Here is a 21,302-nt window from a genome sequence, read left to right as displayed (position 1 = left end):
ATCTTTTTATGGAAACAGAAAGACACCAGTGGACCCAGACGTCACCGCTGTGATCAGTGTGACAAAACATTCACAAGACTTCAGCTGTTAAAGCGACATCAGAGAGTTCACTCAGGAGAGAAGCCTTACTCCTGTCAGGAGTGTGGGAGCTGTTTCAGTCGGTTAGGTAGCCTAACAAGACATAAACTCATCCACACTGGAGTTAAACCCTACAGCTGTGACCAATGTGGGAGCAGGTTCAGTGAGTTAGGTCACCTAAAAACACATCAACGCATCCACACTGGACTTAAACCCTACAGCTGTGACCAATGTGGGAGCAGGTTCAGTCAGTTAGGTCACCTAACAAGACATAAACGCATCCACACTGGAGTTAAACCCTACAGCTGTGACCAATGTGGGAGCAGGTTCAGTCGGTTAGGTAGCCTAACAACACATAAACGCATCCACACTGGAGTTAAACCCTACAGCTGTGACCAATGTGGGACCAGGTTCAGTAAGTTAGGTAACCTAACATCACATAAACTCATCCACACAGGAGTTAAACCCTACAGCTGTGACCAATGTGGGAGCAGGTTCAGTCAGTTAGGTAACCTAACATCACATAAACGCATCCACACTGGAGTTAAACCCTACAGCTGTGACCAATGTGGGAGCAGGTTCAGTCACTCAAGTCACCTAACAACACATAAACGCATCCACACTGGAGTTAAACCCTACAGCTGTGACCAATGTGGGAGCAGGTTCAGTCGGTTAGATAGCCTAACAACACATAAACGCATCCACACTGGAGTTAAACCCTACAGCTGTGACCAATGTGGGAGCAGGTTCAGTGAGTTAGGTAGCCTAACAAAACATAAACGCATCCACACTGGAGTTAAACCCTACAGCTGTGACCAATGTGGGAGCAGGTTCAGTCTGTTAGGTAGCCTAACAACACATAAACGCATCCACACTGGAGTTAAACCCTACAGCTGTGACCAATGTGGGAGCAGGTTCAGTGAGTTAGGTCACCTAACAAGACATAAACGCATCCACACTGGAGTTAAACCCTACAGCTGTGACCAATGTGGGAGCAGGTTCAGTCGGTTAGGTAGCCTAACAACACATAAACGCATCCACACTGGAGTTAAACCCTACAGCTGTGACCAATGTGGGAGCAGGTTCAGTGAGTTAGGTAACCTAACATCACATAAACGCATCCACACTGGAGTTAAACCCTACAGCTGTGACCAATGTGGGAGCAGGTTCAGTCAGTTGGCTCACCTAACAACACATAAACTCATCCACACTGGAGTTAAACCCTACTACTGTGTCCGCTGTAAGAAAGTGTTCAGACACTCAAATACTCTGAAGAAACACCGCTGCATCTAATCAAAGCAAAGTCGTCCTTCAAGGTAAAGCCGCGGTCAGCCAAGATCTGAAACAAAGGAAGAAGAAATAAACAACAATTAAACAAATTAAAGAACAAGACAAAAAGGCCAACAATATCTTTGTGCTGTGGTGATGGATATTGTTGGTCAGCTGTAGACCGGCCACCTTGTTCCGATATTGATGTTATTTATGTTGCTGAGTTGCTGAATGAATTGTGTTGGCCTCTAATTGCCTGTTGAGGCTCAAATAAACTATTTTTGAATTGAATTGAGTTTATTGTAATTATCTATCTTGTCATATTGCTGAATGCTACAATATTGAAGTAAACAGTGTTTAGATTATGAAGTAAATGGTAAATGGACTGCATTTATATAGCGCTTTTATCTTAAGCGCTTTACAATGTGCCTACATTCACACACCGAAGGTGGCAAGCTGCCACGCAGGGTGCTGGCACAGCCATCGGGAGCAATTTGGGATCCAGTGTCTCTTGCCCAAGGACACTTCGACATGCAGACTGGAGGAACCGGGGATCGAACCACCGACCTTCTGATTAGTGGACGACCCGCTCTATCTCCTGAGCCACAGCCGCCCCACAGTACACATTCCAGGTCACCTAATTTGCAACCTGGAGGGGCTGCAAACTAGGCGACTTGGAATGCACAATACATTACCTGATCCCCTGGATGGTGGTATGATGGTGAGATGAAGCCTGACTCTGACAATCTTCACATCAGAGGCCCTTCCACCCAAGCCTTTTGAAAGGAAGGTGATGCTGCCGGCTGGATGACATGATGCAATTAAGTATTTCACAGTTGTCCAGTTTTGGTAGTTGGAGTATGATTTTGCCCTGTGAACAAATGAATGCAAACACCCATGTTGTCTCAGTAAACAGTTTTGTTTATATGTTAGAACAGCAATTTTTGTACATTATCTGGTTTTATTATGCACGTACCTTGCGTTCAGCTTTTTGGAATGTTCAATACAAATTTCAAAGCAGTCAATTATACAAGTGAGGCGAGGGAACTTTGCTTTCATGTCTGGTGGTATTGTGCTTGACATGGATTTCCGCTCTGGCCAGTGAATCAGACGAGTCATTTTGCTGGACATCAGGTTGATCCATCTTCGGAACATGGCTTGTATAGTGCTTTTAGCAAGGTCCAAGATGCGGCACAGCAATGGGCGGCGGGTCGTTATTTGTGTTAGATTCTTCCACAACTTCACTGGATGTCTTGGAGAGCCTGCTTCTTTTAGTAGAGGTAAAGTGAGGGGCTAACTCTCGCTTCCTTGCATTTTTTAAACGATTCAGTTTTCTGTGGAGTGTAGAAGCAGATGCAGGTTGATGGGGACAGATTGATGGGACATCATCTGGGTGTGTAGGATCATTGACCTGGAACCCTAAAAATATGAAGAGGGGAAATAGTTAAAACCACACAGGTCACAAGCAACTTGGTTACTCAACTAACAGTAACATACCTAGCTTAGCTCCTAAATAATGTTAGGCTAAGCTACTAGATAAGTAACGCAATAAATAACAACAAAACACAAACAAATCGTCACTAACAACTATTAAAGTTTAGTACTAAGCCTTCACTAACTAACGTTAGTTAGTATCAAACAAAGAGAGGATCTGGATCTGGATATGTAATGTATACAAGAACATTAGGGTATATATAAACAAGACCAAAAAGGTAGATAACGTTAGTTAGTTTGAGTGACATTAACCTGCCAGTTATGAAGTGTTTACCACACACATACACATGGGAAGACGCTGGTTCCCAAAGCTTCCCTTTCTTGTCTCGTCTTCTGATTGCCTGAAGCCATAACGTTCTCCTTTGTGGATCTCTTTCTTTTCCAGGAAGAATGGGGAACTGGAGATCTGGATTTGAGTGTTTGTTTGAAATGCAACCCGCAACACAACTAACCTGACGCTGCCAGATGGATGAGTTTGCTTCACATTCCTTGGGATTGTGAATTTGTGGAACAATGGCGCCCCCGTCTGGCGGAGTCAGCTCAGGCTACAACACAACAGCTTTTAGGCATTTTCCTCCATCTAGCTATATTGCTAGTAGCAGAAGGGAGCTCTGTTTCTCTTCCAGCAAAGAGGATTTCCGCATTCCCCCAAAAAGGGGCGTGGCCGTCGCGCTCGTGGCGTGATGACGCGTTGCAGTTCTGGTGTATGTAGGAGGAGGCAACAAGCCTGTCCATCTCTGATTTTGATGTTAACTGGTGAAAAGCTGCTTGGGGTCGAGGCGGGCGACTCAGCTTGGCTCTGCAACCAGCTTTGTGTTTATAGCATGTTTCCACTGCAGATGCTTTGAGAGGTTTGATGTCTTGTCCTTCCGCGCAACAAAAAGTTGTTGTAGAAGACGGCGCTTGCAATCCAATTGCAATTATACTTCCTTGACTACTATGTAATGTATATTTTGTTTATTTAGGTGGAGGTTGCCTATAAGCCCCCTGGGCTTTTTTTTTTACCTCTCCCTGCACAGTATCCTTTCTATTGTACAGCTGTCATTGATGTGTATATTTTATTGTCTTGTTTTTACTGTGCGAATAAATAAACTAAACTAAACTAAACTAATTATTACTCAGTTTGCTGGCAGATTATTACGGACCATACCGCACTGCGCCTGTGACACGTTGAAAGGAATACATACTAGCAATACACTAATGCAGGGACGTGCACAGAACATTAGAGGGGCAGGGGCTCAAATTCATAAAAGGGCACTACAGCCGCCGTCCGGAGGGCGGCGGCGGAAATTTGAGGCTATTTGAAGGCCAATTTAGGGGTATAACTCATTATAAATATTCCGATTTTAACCAGATTTAGAGGAATATCTCATTTTAGGATGAGACTTGTCACAGAAAAATAACTCCATAACTGAATAATATTAGCAGACATGGGACCAAGTCACTTCGGTCCAAGTCTCAAGTAAGTCCCAAGTCATTTGGTCCAAGTCTCAAGCAAGTCCCAAGTCATTTTGTTTTGGGCAAGTCAAGTCAAGTCAAGTCACAGGTTTTGTCAAGTCAAGTCAAGTCAAGTCAAGTCCTTAGTTAAGTCAAGTCACTTTTTTTCCCACAAGGAGAGAGCAGGGAAAGGGAGGAGGGGAGAGAATAGCAGAATGTTGGGGAGGAGAGAGCAGGGAAAGGGAGGTGTGGAGGGAGCAGGGGGGGTGTGGGAGAGGAGAGAGCAGGGAAAGGGAGGAGGTGGGGAAGGAGAGCGGGGGGGATGTAGGGGAGGAGAAAGCAGGGACTTTAGAAAACAAAGTGATTGAACAGAGAGGGCAATTAAAGCCAAAAGCACAATAACCCTCTAATTGCCCATAAACGTATGGAAGATTTTGTCAAAATAAGTGATCATTTTGTCCTGGGCAAGAGACACAAACGTGTCTGTTGTTGACCTCATTGAGGTGTAATTCTGCATGCAACATGTGTTTTTTCTTTTTTACACACAAGTAGCAAGTAACTAACTGTGTATATTTCCCATCTCTATGCCCGGGTCTCTGCAGTCAGGGTTAAGGCTGAGGGATGCCACTAGGTTAGGATAGGGTAGGTTAGGCTGTAGATTAGCTAGATTGTTTGCCTTGCTCTTCTCTTGCCTTGTGTTTTCTTGTTCTCTTCTCTCTCTCATTCTCTCTCCTTGTTCAATTCTGTTTATTGAGTGCTATATTATACTTAGCAAGACAACACATGCTTGAATCAGGGCAATAATAATAAGCTTCAATGTGACACGAGGGCAAGACAGAACATTTGTCAATGTTCATAATCAAGAATAAGACATATAACAATTTGGCATTCAGCTAAAGAAAGTGTGATTTCATCACTTTATTTATGGGGAAGTTAGACTCGTAAAGTTGTTGCTGTGGTCAACACCGAGCTGAAAGGTCACGGTGGGGCTGTTGTTCTCCCCGAGTCTGCAACATTCAGTTCTCTTTTTCTCTTTCGGTTCTCTCAGAAAAAGAGAACCGAATGTTGCAGACACCTTAGTACACCAAAGTTTGAAGTAGATCCGACCAACGGTTCTCGAGATACGGGAGGAACGCATTGACACACACACACACACACACACACACACACACACACACACACACACACACACACACACACACACACACACACACACACACACACCTCTCCCCCCTCCAACCCAGGGCTGACACATCAATTTGCATAATGTCCCAAGATGTGTCATTGTGGTTGACAAGGAAGCAACCAAATTAAGCTAAATAAGTGGTAGATAAAGTAATATTTATTTTTACCAAATTTTTACCACAAATTGTAAATATTTCAATGTTGGCCAAAATAAAAAATAAAAATTGCTATATGAATTAACACCCTAAGTCTAAAGCACATTTTTAGACTCTGAGTGGGGGTACGTCTCTGGGCGTAGCCTGCTAGGTCCTGCGCCCGGGCGTAGCCTGCTAGGTCCTGCGCCCGGGATGGAGACCGCATCCTGGGTGGGAGCCCGCTGGGCTCGGTGTCCCAGGATAACGTACGATCTCCACCTACCCCCCCTGGTTCCTGTGTTCAGAGGACAGAGAAGCAGATTAGGCATGTGCAAAACATATCTTTAACAGTCTGCGGGAGGAAACCGGAGTGCCCGGGGAAAACCCGCGCAGCACGGGGAGAAAACCTGCGACTCCGCTCGTGCTGCCCGTAGCGAGATGTGAACTAAGGGGTGTGGAGGGGGGGGTCGTGAAGACATGACAAACGGGAGAGAAGTGGTATGCCAGTGAGTATATAAAGGCTACAGGTGATTGAGCTGATAGAAAGCCGGTGTGGCTCGGTGATTGGATTGGAGGAGCGCAGGTGAATGGGTGATGGATTAGAGTAGGTGGCGGTGAGATATGATGCGGACCTGGTGTGATCTTGTGTTCCTGAACCTCAGTTATCAAGCTAACTCCATTTCACTAACACAGATCACAGATCTTCTGTTGCTGTGGTCAACACCGAGCTGAAAGGTCACGGTGGGGCTGTTGTTCTCCCCGAGTCTGCAACATTCAGTTCTCTTTTTCTCTTTCGGTTCTCTCAGAAAAAGAGAACCGAATGTTGCAGACACCTTAGTACACCAAAGTTTGAAGTAGATCCGACCAACGGTTCTCGAGATACGGGAGGAACGCATTGACACACACACACACACACACACACACACACACACACACACACACACACACACACACACACACACACACACACACACACCTCTCCCCCCTCCAACCCAGGGCTGACACATCAATTTGCATAATGTCCCAAGATGTGTCATTGTGGTTGACAAGGAAGCAACCAAATTAAGCTAAATAAGTGGTAGATAAAGTAATATTTATTTTTACCAAATTTTTACCACAAATTGTAAATATTTCAATGTTGGCCAAAATAAAAAATAAAAATTGCTATATGAATTAACACCCTAAGTCTAAAGCACATTTTTAGACGGGGCCGTATATATACATCTCACAACTTGAACAAGTTGTAAGGATGACTGGGAACGTTGGCGACCGTGTTGCACAAGCTTGTGCATAATATTTTAAGATACCTTGGCGTGCAGCAGGCAGATTGGCTCGCAGATCGAACCGATCGTCTACTGGCTCGCAGATCGAACCGATAGTCTACGGGCCTGCGCTGGCGCAGCGCTGGCCAAAAATATTTAATACATATTTCCTTTCAATCACTGTTAAACAGTAAAACACTGACAGCCAGACTACAACATCAAACGTTGTTAGATTCCGCCCCTGTCCCGTCTGCCTGTTTGAAGAATATTTCAGCTGTGTGCAATCCAGTGAGAGGATTGATTGACGGCCAGTCATCCAATCACGACAATGCTATAAGGAGGAGCATGACTGGATGACAATTTGTCATTGGATGACTCAGTCATGATCCTCCTTATAGCATTGTCGTGATTGGATGACTGGCTGTCCGTCAAGCTCCTCTCTCCGTCTCCTCTCCTAATGCCGTTCCAGCTTGCACTCGCCATGCACTGACTGACGCATACCGGACAGACAGAGAAACTTGGACAATAAATGTTACCTTATGATTTCATTATTTAAACAGACAAACACAAACAAGTCATACAAGTCATCACCTATCAAGTCAAGTCAAGTCTCAAGTCTTTAACTTCCAAGTCCAAGTAAGTCTCAAGTCATTTATGTTTTTGTCAAGTCAAGTCACAAGTCATCAAAACAGGGACTCGAGTCGACTCGAGTCCAAGTCACCAAGTCTCAAGTGCCCATCTCTGAATATTAGTTATATATGTATAGTTATATAATAATATGTATTTGCTCCTTTTCTCCCTTTAGGTTGTTGTACTACACCAGATAGCAACACAGGCAGAAACATTGAACGATACTGAGTGAGGCTTGTAATATACCATGCATTTTAACCATAATTCTAAATAGCAAGACAGAAGATTTAGATAAGGTGTATTAGAATTTTTTTTATTTTTTTGCGGATTCAACAACACAACATCCCTTTCCAATAGTGTAAAGTAAAAAATATTTTCAAGAGCAACAATTCTGCATTTGTTCCCTATATTTTGGTTATTTATTTATTGGGTGGTTTATTTATTTATGTATTTATTTATTCATTCATTTTTGGGTTCATTTTTGGGTTGGTGCCTTCAGGGGCAGTTTAGAAAAACACTGCTCCATGCAGAGGCCTATTACAAATGGTGCATTCAAGGCCAAGAGAGCTCGGAAAAGGCATTTCTCTTTGAATGCTGCCTTCAGTGACGGCATGGAAAGGGCAATTTCCATACAAAGCACCATTAGAAATGCATTCATGGTCAGGAAAGGGCACTTTTTATTTTATTTTTTAATGTGTCTGAGCTGTTTGTTTTGTTCATGTGTTGTTGGAATGAAAATGAAAAATGTATTATAATAATAAAGGCACTTTTTACAGACTGAAAAAAAGGCAGGGGCTCAAGCCCCCTTTCATGTCTATGTGTGCACGTGCCTGCACTAATGGACGGTTAGATGTTTTAAAAACAGTAAATGCATGATCTGTAATAAGATTCAAATACTGTGATAAAGTTTTAAAAGATCATATCGTCATAAAAAAAACTATAAGATGTCAAAATGGTTAAAAACAGTAAGAATTCATATCCTGTTATCAGGGGTAAAAATGCTAAAAGGCGTTCAATTCATTTGTTTATTTCATCATTTATCTGTTAAAAGTTAAGCTAAAAAGAGTATTATTCAGTGATCTGCAATGTACCCTTAATCAACTAGCTTGAGATCGATTGCTTTTGTCTCCGCCCACATATCTAGGAGAAGGGGTCTATTTCCTCATTCAGTAAAACGCTGTCACAGAGGAAACACACTCTCATCACTCTCGTGATTATTCTCTCCTTTACAGGTATGTTGTCGCTCTTTCACACTGCTAAGCGGTTGTACTCTGTTCAGAACATGTTTTGAGTGTAAAGAGATGGTGCACGTGACGTTTTGACTGAGTTAAAATAACGTTTGCCGAGTATGGTAAAGTGCTTGTTGTGTTATAGGAGTTTCAGGCCCTGCTGGTTTACAGAGTTCAACCTGTGTTCAGCCCAGTGCTGCCGCCCTGTGGCGGATTCACGCATGCACAGGAGTAAATAGGCTATTTTGCACAGTTGATGGCATTTGTTTATTTGGTTAATTTTATGCAGCTGTGTAAATGCATTTTCCACACTAGTTTGTTTATTGTTATTTTGTGACTTTTGTACGTTTTCTGAGAGTTTATTTACCACATTTATGCACATTTTATGTACCAGTAACAGTGGGGAAAAATGGGAATTATGTCTCTGATAAATACAAGCTGTAACTTGAACATGATACTGCTATTGCAACTAATTTGTTGAATGTATATTTGTAAAATGTGTATATGTTTATGATGTTTGATTCAGTAAAACGCTGTCACAGAGGAAACACACTCTCATCACTCACGTGATTATTCTCCCCTTTACAGGGGTACAACACGCCCACTTCACTATCAGACGTTCTATTTGCGAGGCGTATTTTACAGACCCCATCGCTGTATGTGGCTTTCTCTTATGGTTTACTTTTACATTTCATTTCATTTTATTTTCTCCAATATTCAGATATTCCAGAATTGCATGTTGTGTTAAAATATATATTATTATTTCTATCTAACACTTTTTAGCCTGATTTAATTGTAAAACCGAGTGTAAAAAGTTATGCAAAGCCTTCTGGGAAATTTTTCCTGTGGAAGAGGAAAGTGGACGGAGACCGACAAAAGTAATGTGATTACAGTAACCCCAACACTGCTGTTAATACTCATCAACTCTTTATTGACAGACACATAAGGTCCAATAAGAAGACACACAAGCAAAAAACACTACATTTAAAACACAAAAAATAAAACAATCAGAACACTAAAGTAAGGCACTATACCAGTGTTTCCAAATGCACGATTGGTATTTCACACTACTGAAACTGGGTTGAGTCAGCAGCATGATAATCAAATTATGAGATACATTCAAACGACAAATAAACTTAAACGTCAGATTTCTCAGAAGAGCATGAAAAGTGCACACTCCTACTTCACAAAACAATTGACTGGCACTCGACCATCTGGGTTTTCTAAGTAGAACCCTCATACAATCATTATAAGCAACCTGCAGCTTTTTAATGCTTGTCTGCTTATATTTTACCCACAAGGGGGCAGTATACAGAGGAGTGCAGTAAGCTCTGAACAAGTTTATCTTGACATCATTAGAACAAAAGTAGAACTTCTTCCTCAACATGTTGGCTTGAGCATACAGCATACGCCTCTGCCTGTATAGGTCATCATCATCACTCAGTTGGTCAGTAATGATGTGACCCAAATACTTTGTTCTATCACACACTGTCAGAACCTGACCTGACAGATAGAATGAAGGAAAAGAAAGGTCCTTGTCCTCTTTTGTTCTACAGATCATGATGACACTCTTTTTAGCATTATATTTCACATCACATTTTACACCATAATCAGAACATATATTCAGCAGCTGTTGAAACCCAGCACTGCTAGGAGACAGGATGGCCAAATCATCTGCATACATAAAATGATTTATCAGAGTGTTACCAAGCACACATCCCGTTCTACAGTTGCTGAGCTGTACAGAGAGGTCATTCATGTAGAGATTGAAGAGGGCCGGGGAGAGAATCCCCCCCTGTCGGCCCCCATTCCCAACCTTAAAAGGTGCAGAGACTTTATCGCCCCATCGAATCTGCATGCTCTGGTTAGTATACCAGTAAGAGAAAATTCTAATAATATTACCAGGCACGCCCCTCTCTTTCAACTTTGAAAACAGTTTCTGATGGTTGACTCTATCAAATGCTTTTGACGCATCAATAAATCCAACTAAAACTGATGAATTCTTACCTTTATACATACCAATCACTTCTTTCAATGCATAGATACAAAGATCAGTACCATGCTTAGCTTTAAAGCCAAACTGATTGTCAGTAGTGATGAGAAAAGAGCTTAAACGATCTAATAAAATTCTCTCTAAAACCTTAGAAATGATGCTAGCAAGTGCAATGGGCCTATAGTTGTCCATGCTTCCCACCTTACCTGCCTTGTCCTTGATGACCGGCACCAGTGTGACGGACAGCATGGAGTCAGGCAGCAGCCCGTGTGACATCAGGCTTGTAAAACAGATGGCAAGCAGGACCGCAACCCTGGGGCTGGCATGTTTTAGATGCTCTGCAGTGATATGATCAAGGCCGCTGGCTAATACTGTTATGTTAAGCAGCTGGTTTGTGTTGTTTTTTGTAACTTTTATAAATGTTGTTTACTGTTAATATTGACATAGTTAATGTTGTAACCTTTATAAATGTTGTTTACTGTTAATACTGTTGTGTTAAGCAGCTGGTTTGTGTTGATGTTGACATTTTCATCTTCTACGCATCACTTTCTAACGTTACGCACTATTACTCAGCAAACATTTCCTCGATCTGTGTCGATGTTATCGCATCCAATCGACGTCGGTTCAAGATGTGACTTTAATATTATCATTTGCTGGAATGAAAACATCTTAACACGTTCACTGCCGTCGACGAGATATCTCGTCAAAAAAAATCCAACGGTTGACTGCCGTTGACGAGTTATCATGTCAAAAAAAAAAAAGTGCGACAGTGCTCTCCAGACGAGAGAAAGCCAAGCAAAGACAGCAGCGTGAGGAAGCCATTCTCATGAAAATGGATTGGCGAAAACGCTTTCGCTTTCGCGCTGGGAGCTGGCGGTGGGGGATTGCAAATCTGCATAATAGATTGTGGTCCCTATCGTTGCATCGGCGCTGTTTCTAGGCCGAACGCCTGGCGCAGTTCAAATCAGTGGGCGTGGACCAGCGCACTTGATATCGTCGTGCTGGCGCTAGACGCAGCCTCAACCATTACAACCACGCCTTTTAAGCGTAAAATTATGCACCGTCATGCTCATTGGATAACTGCAATAAACGAATCGCACGCTTGCCTTTTTAGCTCCAATTCCAGTGATCCCGCAAAACCAGACGAAAGCCAAACGCTCTGCCCCCCCCCCCCCCCCTCCCTTCATCCAGTCTGTCTGTCTGCATTATAGGCTATTATTCCATATTATTATGCTTCTCAAACCAATCTAACTGCAGTTTCAATACTGCAAGCATGTAAATACGCTACACTATAGCAAGATCAAAGTGAAAATAATGTTCTAAACGCATCAGCTAGAAAAATATAGCCTATTAGATTGGTGAAAGTTTGTCCAGAAAGATATCATTTTCTCTCGCCTGCTGCAGGAAGGATGATGCACATAAATATAGCCTACATTATGTAAAGTCATTGCATAAATGTGTTTTTATTGTAAAACTAAATGTGGAGTAGGGCCAAGTTATTGGAGCGGACATCACAGTATAGCAGATGACAGTAGAAGCTTCCGAAGCGCGTTCCGCTGTCACTTATCTAAATCACGTTAAATCGACAAGGGATATTTATAGCCCCAGTAGGACATATATGTTTCAAATAGGGTGGTGTTTTCATTTCAATGTTTTATTTGGTCCAATATTGAAATGTTCTACAATTGGAGGTTGTCTTACCATTACACATTATTTAGATCCTCCCAATATAGGTTTTCGGCTCATTTGGTTGCTATTTAGTAGCGAAATGGAGAAACACAATGCATCTTGGGACATTCACATTACAGTGAAGTTACAGCTTATTTTTTCTATGGGACTCTGAGCGAGGGAGTCAGAGACAGTCGGTATTGTGCCTGTCAGACTGAGGAGAGAGGGAGAGAGGTGACACAGAGAAGGGTGAAAGAGGAGAGAGCCAGAGGGGAGGGAGAGAGCCAGAGGGGAGCGCTCCAAGCAACTGGCCCACACTGAATAGGCCTGCTTTTCAAAGGCGCAAGGCGCTAAATTAACTCATTGAATGCCATGGACGTCCTTCGACGTCCAATTAAATAGTGACGTAGAATGCCACGGACGTCCTTCGACGTCCAATGCGTTTTTTGACGGTGGGACGTCGATCAAAGCCTTCCGCAGCTCCTGTACAACTATAGTAGCTATTGGAGGTGTATAACCTATTTTACGGACTCATTAGGTGGCGACAGTGCTTGCTCGGTGCAGTCCAGATTAGAGACAGGTCCGAGAAACAGCCTAAAAGCCGTGGATCAAAGACAACCCGATGCATGCTCCCAGAGCCATTTGCTCTGTCGCGGGAGCTGACATTGGCTCCGAACAGGAGTCAATCCGCGCTCACAACTGAGCCCCTCTGTCCCTGTCTGTCTGTCTGTCTGTCTGTATAGTTTCTCCACCCGATTAGCAGACAGGAAAGCAGCCCCTGACGCCAAACCATTCAGCAATCCGGGTTGGCTCTTCCCTGCTGTGGCGCTGAGAGCCGACAGCAGCACACAAACGCAGCACTCCGAAAATATAATGGTTGCGTGAGGCTGTGTGCAGTGTGGGGAGGAGTTTACGGGGGGAGGGGGGGAGGGGGGTGGTGCACGCAGGGCATCACACAACAACTACGTCACTACATCAGAAAATATTATCTTCAGACTCAGTGAATGTGCTTGAAATGCTGCATTTCACAAAAGGCGGATTATCTCAGCTAATAATTTGAAAAGCCTGAAAACGCTGAAAACAACCTATCTTCTCCGGCTCATAACTAAAGAACGGAAAATGGTATCAATAAACTTTTTTTTGCTGATGATACAATAGAGCCAGCTCGTTCTTGTGCGTGTTCGGTGTTTACATAGTAATATCACACAATATTCTGTGGGCCTCGAGAAATCACTGAAAACGCTCTGAAAACTCTGGCACTGGGAGCATCCGTTCTCCAAAAGTGGCTGGCACTGAATGAGTTAACGCCAGGTCAGAAGATAGCAGTACGCCGGTATTTAGCGCTGACACGCCCACTTTGGCCCATTCTGGGACTGCGCCACGCCCATTCGGCCTAAAGCGCATTTGGCAGCCTAAAGCCATATTGATATCGTCCCAAAACAGGCGCAAGGCACGTTTTTTTGCGTTTAAGGCCCGTTTTAGCGCCGAAGGCTTGTGGGAGAATAGGGCCCTATGGGTGCAACACACTTTGAAACACCAGCAGAAAGGCCAGAATCGCACGCAGCTTCATTCCAGCTGAGCTAACAACCGAAAACGAACAAGCCCAATCCAGACTCGCCCAGAGAGCGGCCGCCAGCAGCCAGGCAGCACAGACAGCAGAAACTCGCTTGTGACACGCCTGCTGCAGAGCCACGGAGGGAGGAGGAGAACAAACACGGAGGGAGGAGTTTGAAGGAGAGGGGGGTGGGGGTGGTGTTATGGAGGAAATTACTGTTCAGAACTATTGTTTAGATGTCTGATGTGTTACTGATGCCAAAAATAAATGGTTAAAGTGACTGTTCTATCGAATTTCACAAAAAGGCATTTATCTCAACTTTCCTTTTCAGACGCTGAAACCATGCTGTATTCAACTGCTAATGCCTACATAACTACTAACTCTACAAACTAACTCTTTTAGACAGAGAAAGCACACATTCTATTAGTTATTTTGAGATATTTTGTGTTCACAAATTCCTAGCAGAAAATAATCCTCGGCTCTTGAAAGATGAGCCAGAATCCTCAAAAAAAACCTTGGCAGAAGCTACCTACAGTAAAAAAAAAAACTGTTGACAGTGAATGTGTTAATGAGATGGTGATTTCTAGCAAATCATATTTTAGAGTGTGTATCTGAATAAATACTCACAGGAAGCATTTCTGCCTTTATTTTGACCATTTGCCGACATGAAAATATAAATCTTTGGGGAAAATATTGATACTTTGTTAGCTTGAAAGGGAGGCGATATTGATGTGAAGGCATTTCTGCATCTCATTACAGAACAGGAGGCACAGTGGCACTCTGGTATGACAATTTGAGATGTCCCTCCTGGCAACACTGATTCTAGACTGACCGGGATGCAGAACTGAGTCTGAAGCAACAGCATCGTGACAAACTGCAGGTGCCAGGTGATCTAAACCACGCTATGTTATCGTAACAGACTGTATACCAGAGACCATTATTGCAAATTAATCACTTAATTTTTTATCTGTTCTAAATCTACCTTAAACCGAGGTACCTTAAACATGGGAGCTTTGTGCAAAGATGCACTGTTGTATTAATATGGGTAGTAGCTATTATCATTAGTATTATTATCATCAGATTTGGCCATCGGTATATTGTTATTATTGCTACTAGTTACTGGGAATACACATCTCTCAGGCTGCACTGTGTAAGTTAACCGTGCTATCCAGGAGCAGCTGGAGAGGAGCTAGCTCTCTCCCCCTCTCGCTTTCTCTCTCCCGCTCTCCGTTGGTCTCTCTCTGACTCTGGTCTGATCGCCCTCCCGTCTTTCTCACTGTCTGTCTGTCTCGCTCGCTTTCTCTGTGTCTCTCTCTAGTCCCCCCCCCCCGCTCTCCATCTGTGTGTGTGTGTGTGTGTGTGTGTGTGTGTGTGTGTGTGTGTGTGCGTGTGCGTGTGTGTGTGCGTGCGTGCAACGGTCTGATCGCGCTGAGGCGCTCTGTCTTTCTCTCCCTCACCAAAAATAAGGTAAAGTAAAGTCCCAACGATTGTCAAACACCTGAGTGTGCGAAATTTGTTCTCCGCATTTGACCCATATCCCCTGGGGGAGCGGTGAGCGGCAGCAGTGCCGCGCTCGGGAATCATATGGTGATCTAACCCCCCAATTCCGACCCTTTGATGCTGAGTGCCAAGCAGGGAGGCAAATGGGTCCCATTTTTATAGTCTTCTGTATAACTCGGCCGGGGATCGAACTCACAACCTCCCAGTCTCAGGGCGGACACTCAAACCACAAGGCCACTGAGCTGGTGACAAAATGCGGGACACTTTCTAAATTTTAAGCTGAACTTGCCATTATACCCATTTTCTTCCTCCTTTTCTGCTCACGGAGATTTCTTTCTGCTTGCTATCAACGTTACTGCTTCCTGATTTCCCAAACTACGGGTCGGACCAAGGCTCAAACATCACAGAAAGTGCATGCGTTAATCGCGCATTTAAAAAAATAGTGGCGTTAAACGGAATTTGCGTTAACGCGTTATTATCGCGTTAACTTTGACAGCCCTAGTTTTATCTATTCATTGTGTATTTTTTAGGGATGTCCCGATCAGGTTTTTTTGCCCCCAAGTCCGAGTCCGAGTCCTTTGATTTTGAGTACCGGTATCTGCCGATACCGAGTCCCGATCCGATACTTTTATAATACATTTAAAAAATGAAGAGCGAAGAAAATTATCCAGGATGTCCCTTATTTTTATTATATTTTAACATGTAACACTTATCATGCACAACTGTGCATGCAAGTAGTGCAGTGTATTGTAAACTGAGCACTAGTTATGAGGTAGCTTGAACATTCTCAAGTCAGAACAGAAAAATTATTCTTCACATTAGAACTAGTGCAACATTAGAACTTAGTGCAACATCACAGACTCAATAGTCTAGTGTTAAAACAAACAGCAGCTTAACTTAAAATGCCAGTCAGGCATTAAAATAAAAAATAAATAAATAAAAATATCAAATAAAACAAATGAGCCAATATTCAAGCAGTGCAGTGTATTGTAAACTGAGCACTTATGAGGTAGCTTAAAGATTTTCAAGTCAGAATAGAAAAAATATTCTTCACATTAGAACTAGTGCAACATTAGAACTTAGTGCATTATCAGTGCCAGTGTGTCTGTGACGCTGCGCTGGGAAAGCAGGCCCTCGTGCACGACAAGTTGTAATGTGTGCGCTACACAGCCCACACTCTGTACTCCCATATCCAGCATGGCTTTCTTCATATTTGCAGCGTTATCGCGCAAAAGGATATGGACTCGGTTCTTGTCTATTCCCCAGGGGCCGGTTGCACCAACTGGTCTTACACTGGTCTTAAGCTAAGTTGGTCGTAACTTTACGACCTACAGCTACGCCGGTTGCACCAAGACGACTTAAGCCTTATTTTCACTAAGACCAGGCGTAACTCCTACGCCTCGTCAGGAGGAGGCGTAGAGCCTGCCTGTAACAGAGATCTCCGCGGAGACCTTTTTGACCGTCATCGTCGTAACATCGCCAGTTCGCCGTCTTTGAAAGCACGACGTTAGATTATAACTAACTACTTGTGTGGCTTAGCCTTCCCAAATGTTGGCGTTAATTCTTTTAGAATTTAATACATAGAATTGGGAACGTTACATTCAATTTCATTCAGACTGCCTGATACTAATGGGCGCCGCCATTTTCCCCCGGGGCTTCCACAGGAGGAGGGGGGTGGGAGGAGGGAGGGTGTAGTGACGCACATACAGTAGTGGGTGACGGCGCGAGGCACATGTGGGCCAATCAGAGGGCATTCCCCGACAATTCACATGAACGCGCATTGCTATGACCAGCGTAGTTAAGACCAGAGTAAGCCGTGTTGGTGCAACAGGCGTAAGTCCATGGTCTTAACTAAGACCGACGTAGGAGTTACGACCAGGCATAGTTAAGACCAGTTGGTGCAACCGGCCCCAGTTGTTCAGCATCCTCTCCATCGCCTGCTGGATGCGCTCTGCTGTGTGGGATCCACCAAATTCCTGTGCATGCAAAGTCGCACGGCTTAAAACAAAACTGGAGTTGATCCATTGCGCAGTGAGGCTTAGAAGGGCCATGAAAACACAGACAAACTCCAAATATCTGTGGTAAACGCGACATCAGGCACGTCTTTCAATAGGACAAGCAGCTTGTCGCTTATCTTTTTCTGGAGCGCTGGCAGAGCCTTTTCAGTGATATAGTGTCGAGAGGGCATGTCGTATCGTGGTTCCATGTACTCCATAAGCATGATAAAACCCGGGTCGTCTACCAGAGAGAGTGGCTGGTCACTCATTGCTATCATCTCGGCTATCTTTTCTGTGATCTTTTTCGCCTTTTCACTGTCGTTCTCGTCGTTCACTTTGAAATATTTCCACACAGCAGACATGATAGCGGCAGCGCGGCTCAGCTTCAAAACAAACTGGCGTGCTCTCTGCGCATGCGGTGCGGTGTTTTTGTGAGGCTGTCTGGCTGAGTGTCGTTTGACACAGACAAGGTCTGACTCTGTAAACGGTGGTAGTAATACTAATTTTATTCTAATTTATTTTGAATCACCAATAGCCCATATATAAAAAATCTGATAAAAATAAAGACTCGGACATATGATCGGGTCATAATGTCCGAGTCCGGATCGAGTCTGCAGTCACGTGATCGGCCCCGATTTCCGATCACGTGATCGGATCGGGACAACCCTAGTATTTTTCAACATCTGTCACAAATAAATTCATTCATAAATGCCATAACATGCCCATGGCACATCCAACACGCCCATGGCGCATCGTCTCCAGAGTCTCCACCCTAGAAACCGAGTGTTCGCAGCGCACAAGTTTGCTGATTTTAAGAAAGTGAATTATATGAGATGTATGTTGGACAGCAGCACTTTTACTGTATTTCAAATCACATGAATGAAATGAATAATATTTCTTCAGTAGGTTTTAGTCTTCAGAGAACTGTTTGGATCCTACAATCACTGCTTCAGCTACATTCTTCTTATTAGTAGGATTGTTTTTGTGGGTGTTCCCCGTCTTACCTTCTGTCTCTGTTTGATGATGTCAGAGCTGATTGGCAGAGAAGAAGAGACATCTGGCAGAGGAGGAGAGGAACGCTGTCAAGATGAATTCTTCAGAAGAGGTGAGAGAAAAATATCACTGTTGTATCACTGATGTTGCAACACACGCACGCACGCATGCGCACACACACACACACACACACACACACACACACACACACACACACACACTAGGGCTGCAACTAACGATTATTTTGATAATCGATTAATCGGTGGATTATTTGTTCGATTAATCGATTAATCGGATTAAAAAATGCACTGATATTGTTTCTATCCGTTTATTGAAAAACAACTTTTTTTTTGTTAAACAAAAACTCACCGGGCTTTGCTACATCAAATAGCTTTGACAGGGCATGAACGAATACAAAATACATACAAATGTATGGTGTAAGTGCAAAAGATATCTTCATATCTTCTTAAATAAAGTGCTTTAACGCAGTGGTTCTCAACTGGTGTAGCCTCAGGACCCACTATTTTCCTTGTCATGAAGTCGCGACCCAAATTTCGGATTTTTTTTTGAACCACTCAAATTAATTGCACAAAAAATAGCGCATTAATTTAATACACAATGCCTTCATGCACTGTTATAAACTTCAAATGAACAAAAAAGTGCAACAGAAGTGCAACTAGGGCTAAAAACCAATTGAAATAAGGCAGACTTGAATTACAGGCCTATATGTTTTTAAATTTAAACAAGTCAAACTGGTCATGCTCAGAAAGTCTTATTTGAACTGTATGAAATATGAAATAAAATGCAGACTTATCTTGAATTACATGCCTATATGTTTTTAAACAAGTTAATAATAATAATAATAATAATAATAATAATAATAATAATAATAATAATAATAATAATAATAATAAAACAAGTTAACCTGGTCATGCTAATCCAGTTTCAATAGTCTGAATTTAACTAATATGAAATAAAAAGGAATCACAGGCAGGCTATATGATTTTTAGTTAAACTGGTCATAACTTTTAATTAAACTGGGGCCATGCTAATCCAGTTTCAATCTTCTGAATTGAACTAAAATTAAATATGAAATTAAAAGGCAGACTTCTCTTGAATTACAGGCAGAGCATATGCTTCAGCTTGTTAAACAAGTAGAACTGGTCAGGCTAATCCAGTTTCAATAATCTGAATTTAACTCAAATAAAATATGAAAAAAAAAAAAAAAAAAATTGCCAAAAAGGCAACGAATCGATAATCAAATTCGTTGCCAATGAATTTAATAATCGATTTTAATCGATTTAATCGATTAGTTGTTGCAGCCCTAACACACACACACACACACACACACACACACACACACACACACACACACACACACACACACACACACACACAATACAGTATACAGACTCGCCCAAAGGCAGCCACAATCACAGGCAGGTGACTGTTCTGCTGAGTTTCACAAAACTGCGATTATCTCAGCTTGCTGTCTCATACGCTAAAACCATGCTGTACTCAACGGCTAATATCTACATAACTACTAACTCTGGAAACTAACTCTTTTAGACAGAGAAAGCACACATTCTATTAGTTATTTTTAGATGATTGGTGTTCACGAAGTCTTAACAGAAAACAGATCCTCGGCTGTTGTAAAATGAGCCAGAATCCTCAAAAAAAAACCTGGCACAACTTACCCACAGGATTGAAAAAATGGCTGGCACTCAATGTGTTAAGAACATTTTGACAAGCCACAGATAGCCTATGCTGTCTCGGAATGCCGGACCTAATATCTTTCGCAATGGCGAAACCTTTTTTGGAGATAAAAAGGGCCGCCTCTCCGACAGCATAGAAGTCAATGATCGGAATGCCGACACTTCGGAATGGCGAGGTGTCCCCGGATTCACCAGCACTGACCAGCTCTGATTGAGAAATTGGGACGTGATGAAATCATGTAATTTATCCAGTAGACACAAAACACACAGAGGTATAAAGCTGTGTTCACACCGAGATATTTATTTTTCTCTCTGTCGCTCGATTCAACCCTTTGGAATCGGTCTGTCGCTGTGTTTAAATCGCTCGTCAACAGGCACAAGAATTGACACACATTTGGGGGCTATAACGTTACGCAATGTCATGTTTGTCCACTACGAGCCACCGTAGTTTCACTTCATGTCAGCTGTCAGCCTGTCAATCAGCTGTCAATGCGGTGTGTTGCCACACAATAAACCAGCGGTTTGTTCCAAGCCAGTGTGATCCTTGACTCACTCTCACACGGCAGCCAATCAGCGCTGAACAGCGAGCGACTGATGCCAGCGAAATTTCGCTCGAGTTGGGATATTTCATCTCGGGCGACAAGCGAATTTTCGTTCTGTCGCTCAGACGCCCAGCGATTTTTCTCCCAGGCGAATATACGCTCAATCGCTCATTTGCATTGACTTTGTATGTAAACTCGATGCCAGCGAAAAACTTTAATAGGTCAGTGTGAACGCACCTGCATGTGCCATGGCCCACATGACCTAATGTCAAATATTAAGGTTACTTGCTTTAACTTTTAATTTCTTTATTATGGATTTCATCTTGACACCACTGAGATGTTGAATGGGGGCTGGCTGTGTTTGTATACCTGTCCAGTGACTATCTACTCGATCCAATCCGTGTTTCACCACCCAGTATCGTCTTGTAAAGGTATCCCACACAGACATGGTGATGTTAAAAACAAAACAACAAAACGGTAAAAAAGTACACAAGACAAATTACGCAAATAATCTACGCAAATCCTGACCCATTTTTAAGTCCAGTGGTTTAGTAGACTCAGCTCTCAGTCTTAATCCGTTTCTCTACTGTAAGACTGAGAATATTACTATTTAAATCTTTT

Source organism: Poromitra crassiceps, assembly GCF_964638095.1.
Source record: "Poromitra crassiceps genome assembly, chromosome: 11".
NCBI lineage: Eukaryota > Metazoa > Chordata > Actinopteri > Beryciformes > Melamphaidae > Poromitra > Poromitra crassiceps.
The sequence above is the reverse complement of the archived record's forward strand: the minus strand, read 5'-3'. Positions refer to the sequence as shown.